Here is a 7,698-nt window from a genome sequence, read left to right as displayed (position 1 = left end):
TTATCTTCTAGTTCCTCACTCATTATAGGTTCTATTATTTCTTCTTTTTGAACAATGTCATTTACACATTCTTCAATTAAATCAAGTTTCATACAAGCGAAATCCTCCATAGGATATTTCATCGCTTGATTCATATCAAACTCAATCTTATCATCGCCTATTCTTAAAACTACTTTCCCTTCCGACACATCAACTAGAGCACGTCCCGTGTTCATGAACGGTCTACCAAAGATTAGCGGACAGTTTACGTCATAAGCAAAATCTAAAATAACGAAATCGGTAGGAAAAATAAATTTGTCAACTTTAACTAAAACATCATCAATTATACCGTATGGTCTTTTAGTGGTTTGATCCGCTAATTGCAAAACCATATTGGTACATTTGATGTCTTCTTCTAAGCCTAACTTATTAAAAATAGATAATGGCATCAAGTTAATACTTGCTCCTAAATCACAGAGACAACTGGGAAATTCAATATCTCCCAATTTACATGGAATGGTAAAACATCCGGGATCCTTGAGTTTTGTGGGCAAATTACTTGACACAATCGAACTACAATCTTCAGTTAGTGAAATGGATGAAATTCCTTCTCAACTGATTTTCTTTGAAATTAAATCTTTGAGGAATTTACCATAATTGGGAATTTGCGTAATTGCATCCATAAACGTTAAATTAATATGCAAATTCTTAAGTTTGTCTAAAAATATTAAAAGTTGTTTGTCATAGTCCTTATTGCGGACTTTGTGTGGAAAAGGTGGTTTGGGTACAAAAGTTTTTGTATTAGAGTCAATCGGTGCATCTTTTTGTTTTAATGTATCTTCTTTGGGCTTCGGTAAATCAGTTCCAGGTAAAGTCGAATTTTCGGGCATTTCCGGGCCTAAGTAATTTTTCCCTGAACGAAGAGTGATAGCCTTAACATGCTCTTTCGGATTTTCTTCCGTATGGCTTGGAAGACTTTCCTTTTTGCGGGATGGAATTGATTTAGCGAGTTGTCCAATTTGAATCTCCAAATTATGGATGTTGGATGATTGGTTTTTAATAAGCTGATCGAATTTGTTCTCGATTCGTTTAAAACCATCGTCGTGATTACTTATTTTTCCGCTCATAGCATCAATAAATTTGTCGATTTTAGAAGATAAAGTGCTAATCGTGTCTCTAGATTGATTTTGATAATTAGCAGTACGATTTTGATTAGCATTACCATTATTATTATCTCTCCAGTTAAAGTTAGGATGATTTCTCCATCCAGGATTATATGTATTAGAATAAGGGTTATTATTTTGGTTCTGCCCTTGGACAAAATTTACCTGTTCAATTTCACTCATACCTTCGTAATCCACATCCGTTTGGATTGGTTGACCATTAGGATCACACGGTGCCATAAACCTATCAATTTTGTGCGATAAGGCAGAAAATTGGGCTTGCAACATCGCTACTGGATCAAGATTCATTATACCTTTAACTGATGAAGTAGTTGAGGATGATGGTTTTGCTGATGGTACGTATCCACGTTCCGCGGGCTACATACTGCTGTTAATTGTCATTTCCTCCAAAAGTTCTCTTGCTTGGGCAGATGTTTTCTTCATGAATAACCCTCCAGACATAGCGTCCAATGAACCTCTAGTTGTAGGATTTAGTCCATTATAAAATGTTTGCATTAAAAGTTCAGCGGGCAATTGGTGGTGTGGGCATAAACGTTGAAGTTCTTTAAAAAGTTCTCAAGCCTCATAAAGAGTTTCACTATCATTTTGAGAAAAAGATGTTAACTTTTTAATGACTCTTGCGGTTTTTGCTAAAGGAAATTTTTTTGATAAAAATGCTTGGGCTAATTGCTCCCAAGTCTCAATTGATGCGGCTGGCATAGAAGTTAACCATTCTTTGGCTCGATCCTTCAAAGTAAAAGGAAAAAGGCGAAGTTTGATTGCTTCTGCAGTTACATCAATAATTTTAAAAGTGTCACAAATTTCTAAGAAATTTGTCAAATGGGTATTAGGATTTTCGTTAGGTAACCCGTAAAACGTTACATTATTTTGCAACATATTAAGCAACGCAGGCTTAATTTCAAAATGATGTGCATTAATTTGGGGTCTAACTATACTGTTTGTTACACCGGCCACTCCTGGCCTAGCGTAATCCATAAGTGTGGCCATAACTTTTGGCTCGGTAATTTTAGTTTTTATTGGGGTTTTGTTTTTCTTTTTCTTTTCTTTCTTGTTCTTTTTAAGGGTTCTTTCAATTTCTGGGTCAATAGGATCTGGTGACGTGCCCGAACTTCGAGAACTGCGCATGAACTTGAAATTTCGCACGAACCGAAACTACCTAAAAAAACAGAGTTTGAAAAATAAATATGTTAGTAATTGAAAATAAATAAAATGTAAAAGTTTGAATAAGTATGAATAAACCTAGATTCGTAATAAAACACGAAAAATTTAAAATTTTGTCAAAAATTTTGGCGTTCCCCGGCAACGGCGCCAAAAACTTGTTGAGCGATTTCCGCAAGTGCACGGTATACGCTTGTAGTAATAAAAGATATCGATCCCACAGGGAACGTTTTTCAACAAAACTTATTTTGAATCGGTTAAATTTACTTTTAAGGTTTATAATATGGAAAATCGTTTAATCGGTTTTGGTTTTGAAATTGCTAGAATAAGAATTAGATTAGAGTATGAAGATGTTAGAAAATATTCTGATTTAAAAATGAATTTGCAAAACAGGAACGTTTTAGTACTTTAGAAAAGTAAACAAGTATATTTGTTTGCATTAAGTAAAGAAAACAACTTTAAACTTTGTACGAATTATAAAGATGAAATAAATGACGGAACCTCTAATTAATTGGCTTTGAACGCGATAAAACTCTTTCGGGATAGTTGCCCTTAATCAAATTAAAACTCTTTCGAGATAATAATTTGCCTAAGTGTTAAACAAAGTTTCCTTGTAAAGATTTTGGATTAAATACGTTTTAATGAAAACACCAGCAGTCACTTTAGTGGATTGGTTACCATAAGTGCTGCATAAAGATCTATCGAATAGAACAGACTTTATTGGATGAAATATAAATAGATACAAGTTTACAGAGAACATGGAGCATTGAATTCTTCGACGGCGTGCAAGTGAACGGGTTGTCAATCCTTTCTTTGGGTTTCGTTAGAGTTTGTCAAGCTCAGGGGCGAATCCTCTACTCAATCTTCTCGTTGAATCTTCGTAATAGAGACTGGGTCGGTCTACTACCAAAATGAAAACTAAACTGGAACAATGTCTAAACGCTACTGAATTTGTTATTATTTAGTAAACAATGTGTGTACATCATATTGCTTTTGAACAGAATCGAAATCTAACTTCTGAATCACTTGATTCGGAATTTCTGCATTTATCTCTTTCTTCTACACATATTATATTATTTTCCAACTCTCCATCAACTCTTTATTTATAGATGTTGAAGAGTCTTGATTGAAGTGTCGTGTCCGTTGTGAAGGATCGTGTCCGCTGCGAAAGGACGTCTTTATCCACCCGAACGATCGCGTTTCGTCAAAAACGAAAGTGTGTAACTAGGCTTCTAAAATCTCCTGCTCGTACCGAGAATATTAAATTCTCTACCGAGAATGGGGGAGCAACAATTTGTACTTCGGACGAAGGGAAGGAGGGCTGAGGGACGCGTGTCGCGACCGTGAATATTGGGGGCCGCGGTCGCGGCACGGAGCGTTTTTCACCTCTTCGGCTCTCGTTCATGTGCTCGACTTGGCGTTATTAATTTTCGTCGTCTTCGACTCCTTTTGTAGGGTTTTTCTTCTATTTTTGAGCTCTTTTTACTCCTATTTGGATTTTACCAAATATTTATGTACATTGCAAGAAAGAAACATATTCGAGAGTAAAAGCTTTCTAAACAGTTATAAACAGCATAAATTCGTAGCAATATTGATGTAATTATTGATGATATTTTAGGTATATTTTGGGCTTAACATTTGCCCTTGAGCAAAAGTATGAGTCGCAACAGGGATCGATAGACATGCTCAAAACCATATGTATTGAGGAGCATGGCAAGGAGAGTCCATCCGGTTTTTCCGTCAAGAGTCCGGTAAGAAAAACACCTGAAACACCTGCTAATGCTAATGCTAATGCTGATGCTTCCTCGAAAGGGGAGGGCATTCCTGCCACTCCGGATAGAGAGGTTAACTCCTCTCTTTCCCAGCCCGCCTGATCTGTCACCTTTGTCGCTGTCCTAGCATTTGGTAACATCTAACACCCTTACTCTTTCAAATTTTGCACTCTGCCTATGTTATTATGTTATTATTGTCTATCATTTGCTGCCATCCTGATAACATTGAGGACAATGTTCCGTTTTAATTTAGGGGTGGGGAGTTACACATCACAATATATGCAGAAATAACATGATAAATGTTTATTCAGGTTGTTAATTTAATTGATTTGGTGTATAGCAAATATCCCCTTGAGAATCTTTGATGTAACTATCCTTTGTAAATCTGTTCGTTGATGTCTAGTCTCCTTGTTTATTAAATGTTTTCTCCATGTTTCTCATCTCCATGATTATTCATTCTCTATTCGATTGTTTTGTGTTCACGGGAATCACTGTACAGACTGTGCGTTTTATGATGGATTTGTCTAGTTTTAGCTGTTTGAATTTTGTCTCCCCGAATCTTGAAGTTCCGAAAATTTTGAAATTTTTAAATCTTCTTTCACAATTAGTAACCCTTGCCTAAATGCATTTCCCCAAAAATAGTGAGAACTCGAGCCTGCAAATGCATCTAAATTATGCATTAATCTTTTCTGAGTGGGCCAGCACTCACTATCTTTAGGGAGATTTTGCCTTGGTTTGTCCTGTTGAAATGGAGATTCTTTTTGACAATCATAGGAGGAAAAAGGAAATTAGATTCCCCTTCCGCTACACAAAGAGCCACCTGTGCTTTGCACTCACATTTTAGGATAACCAACTTGAGCCACAACCTGTTCTTTCTGAAAACTATGCAAAGAAACCCCTTCCTTTCACTGATATTCCTAAATAATCTGAATTCTGTCTTATGCTTCAAAACCAACTGCTTAATTTGAAATCATGTGTTTTTAAAGACACACAAATCAGGAAAACAAAAGGCAATTGAGCAGATAATGCTAAAGATAAGATAGGAAGGAACATGGGAATTATGTGTTTGGTTGGAAAAATCTTTAATGATTGATATAAATAGAAAGGATAGTTTGTTATGAGAATCAGGCTGTGTGGGTCGGGTAAGGAAGGAAATGATAAGATGTTGAAAGCTGAGTAGGTTAAATAATTTGCATAAAGACAGAATTTTTACACTGAAATAGCCTCTCACTGACAAACCAGAACCTGAGCCTAACATTACAACCTTTGTCAAGTCCTTTGGACTATGTTTGGAAGAATTGTGACCCATAGATTCGGGACCAAAAGGCAAACTCACACCCTAAGGGTGTGGTGACTGAGCTAAGGAGTGAAATTGCATTCTTTTCCCTATGGTAAATAAATGCCATACGAGAGCGAGTGAATTATTCCAGTCCCTTGTAAGGCATGTCTGGCGAGTTTGTGGCTTCTTGTGAAAGTAGAAGTCTAATTTTAAGCTTTAAGTAATTTCTCAATTAAAGGCACAGTTTAAAACAAACTTTAACTTTTCAATGAGATCATAGCTTGCATCTGTCAACTACCTTGCTGAACAAAACAATTTATTTTCTCCATATCAGTCTCTGTTGAATTTTTTTTCTTACATTTGGTTGCTTGAGGACAAGCAAAGATTCAATTTGGGGGTATTTGTTAGGCATGAAATTGACTAAGTTTTAACATAATATTCATACGAGAATTAGGGTGTTTTTATGTTATATTGTAAGAATAAAAGGGCTGATTAATGTTTTTTTATAGATAAGCAAAGATTAAAGCCAAACTCGCTGGAAACAGCTTATTTCGCAACTGCCAAAGAGGAGTAGAGCCTTTCTATGATCCAGCGGTCAAACGCCGGATATTCTGATGACAAACATCGACAGATCAGAGGCGGGTGTGGCAGAGGCAGCAGGTGGAAAAGTGTTTCGGTGGTATTTCCTAAAGTAACATGACGACAAGATGTTTCGACCCTTGAGTGTTCAAGGGTCAAAAGGATCCATAATCATTTCTATTTTGTTTAGTATAGTTAGTGTTGACTTATTTTCTATAATACTTTTAGGGTACTTTTGGGTACCAATTTTGGCCCGGTCTTTCTCCTTTAAATAGATGTAGCAAAGGAAAGATGGGGCAGGTTCATCCTCGGATATTTTATTGTTTAGAATAGAAAAGTAACTTTCGAGGCGTTAGAGAAGAGCTCCAATGGAGTTTCTGACTGTAGCAAGAACTTCTGATTGCTCACTGCTCGATATGAGTGAGTAATCCATTTTGAATAGGCACGGCCAGTCCGGGCCGGTGATGTAAGTTTTATAACTCTTTCAATGAATGTGTAGTATTTTGCTAATGATGTGTTGATGAGGATTTTTACTTTTCGTGCTTCGGCATATATGCATGTGATAGATGAATGTTAGGACACTACTTGCATCTTCACTGATATCTCTATCGATCTCACAACCTCGAAGCAGACATGTTAGATGGTTGTGTCAAAGGTTTTCTTAACGGAAATGCAGCTTTGATCTTAATGCAAGAAAGAAAGTTCCTTTAGGACGCTATTGGCTCTAGTAAATCTTAGGAACTTAAGAACACTCGAAAGTTGACTTAAGTGGGCATTAAAGCTGATACTTTGACTTCGTTGGTATTGTAGCAAATTCGTCGGAGTGTTATATGGCCTTGCACAACCTGTTCGGCAGTGCCTAGCTGTTCTGTCCTTTAAACTGTCTTCTATTTGTAATATCTTTCATAGCTTTAGCAATCTTTTGTCTTAACTGTCCACACTCAAACAATCAATCCTACTAAGAAGATACCTTTACACACACATTCTGTTCAGCAACGATTTTCTCATATCATTTTGATCTCAATCCCTGTGGATACGATACTTGACTTATCACTTTATTACTTATATCTAGTACACTTGCTAGAGCACATCTGAGGACAACACGTGGTAAAGCTATGTATGCTTTATTAATTTCGGTGGAGGACGATTTGCTGCAGCGCATCAAGGATGTCAAAACCCCGAAGGGAGCATGGGACACTTTAGCAGAATTATTTGCAAAGAAAAATGATGCCAAGCTCCAACAACTCGAGAAAGAGTTACTGTCGGTCTTGCAACAAGATATGACGGTGAGTGAATATTTTACTAAAGTTAAAACTTTATGTAAAGAAATTTCAAAATTGGATCCTGAAAATAAAATCACCGAAAAAAGAATGAGAAGAATAATACTCCACAGGTTGCGTCCCCAATTTAACGCGCTTGTCACGGCAACCCGTGGATGGGCTAAGGAGCCAAGTTTAAATGAATTAGAAAATATTTTGGCTAATCAAGAAGCCCTGGACAAACAAATGTCTAAGGTCTCAGTTAATAATGAAGATAAAGCTCTTTTTAGTAATAAGAATAGCAAGGATCCGGACACCACGAGATCGAGAAATGGCGGAAGGTTCAAACAACAGGACAGATGGCAGAAAAGTCCACAAAGGAGTTGGCAACAAGGGGGAGCTCACCACACTCACAACCATAATGAAGAGGACGAGAAGGCGTATCGACGAAAGAACAACCAGTGTTATGTTTGTGGCAAAAGAGGCCA

General features: G+C 36.8%; 1 non-coding gene across 1 annotated transcript; it reads left to right on the top strand.

Annotated features, from left to right (window-relative positions):
- The first annotated feature begins 1,674 nt into the window (after positions 1 to 1,674).
- On the top strand, positions 1,675 to 1,781 carry LOC136231605 (small nucleolar RNA R71). The gene has a single exon (XR_010689977.1). It is a non-coding gene; the product is annotated as a small nucleolar RNA R71 (small nucleolar RNA).
- Positions 1,782 to 7,698: the final 5,917 nt, after the last annotated feature.

The sequence above is a fragment of the Euphorbia lathyris genome, chromosome 5 (genome assembly GCF_963576675.1).
Source record: "Euphorbia lathyris chromosome 5, ddEupLath1.1, whole genome shotgun sequence".
Classification (NCBI taxonomy): domain Eukaryota; kingdom Viridiplantae; phylum Streptophyta; class Magnoliopsida; order Malpighiales; family Euphorbiaceae; genus Euphorbia; species Euphorbia lathyris.
The sequence above is the reverse complement of the archived record's forward strand: the minus strand, read 5'-3'. Positions and strand labels throughout refer to the sequence as shown.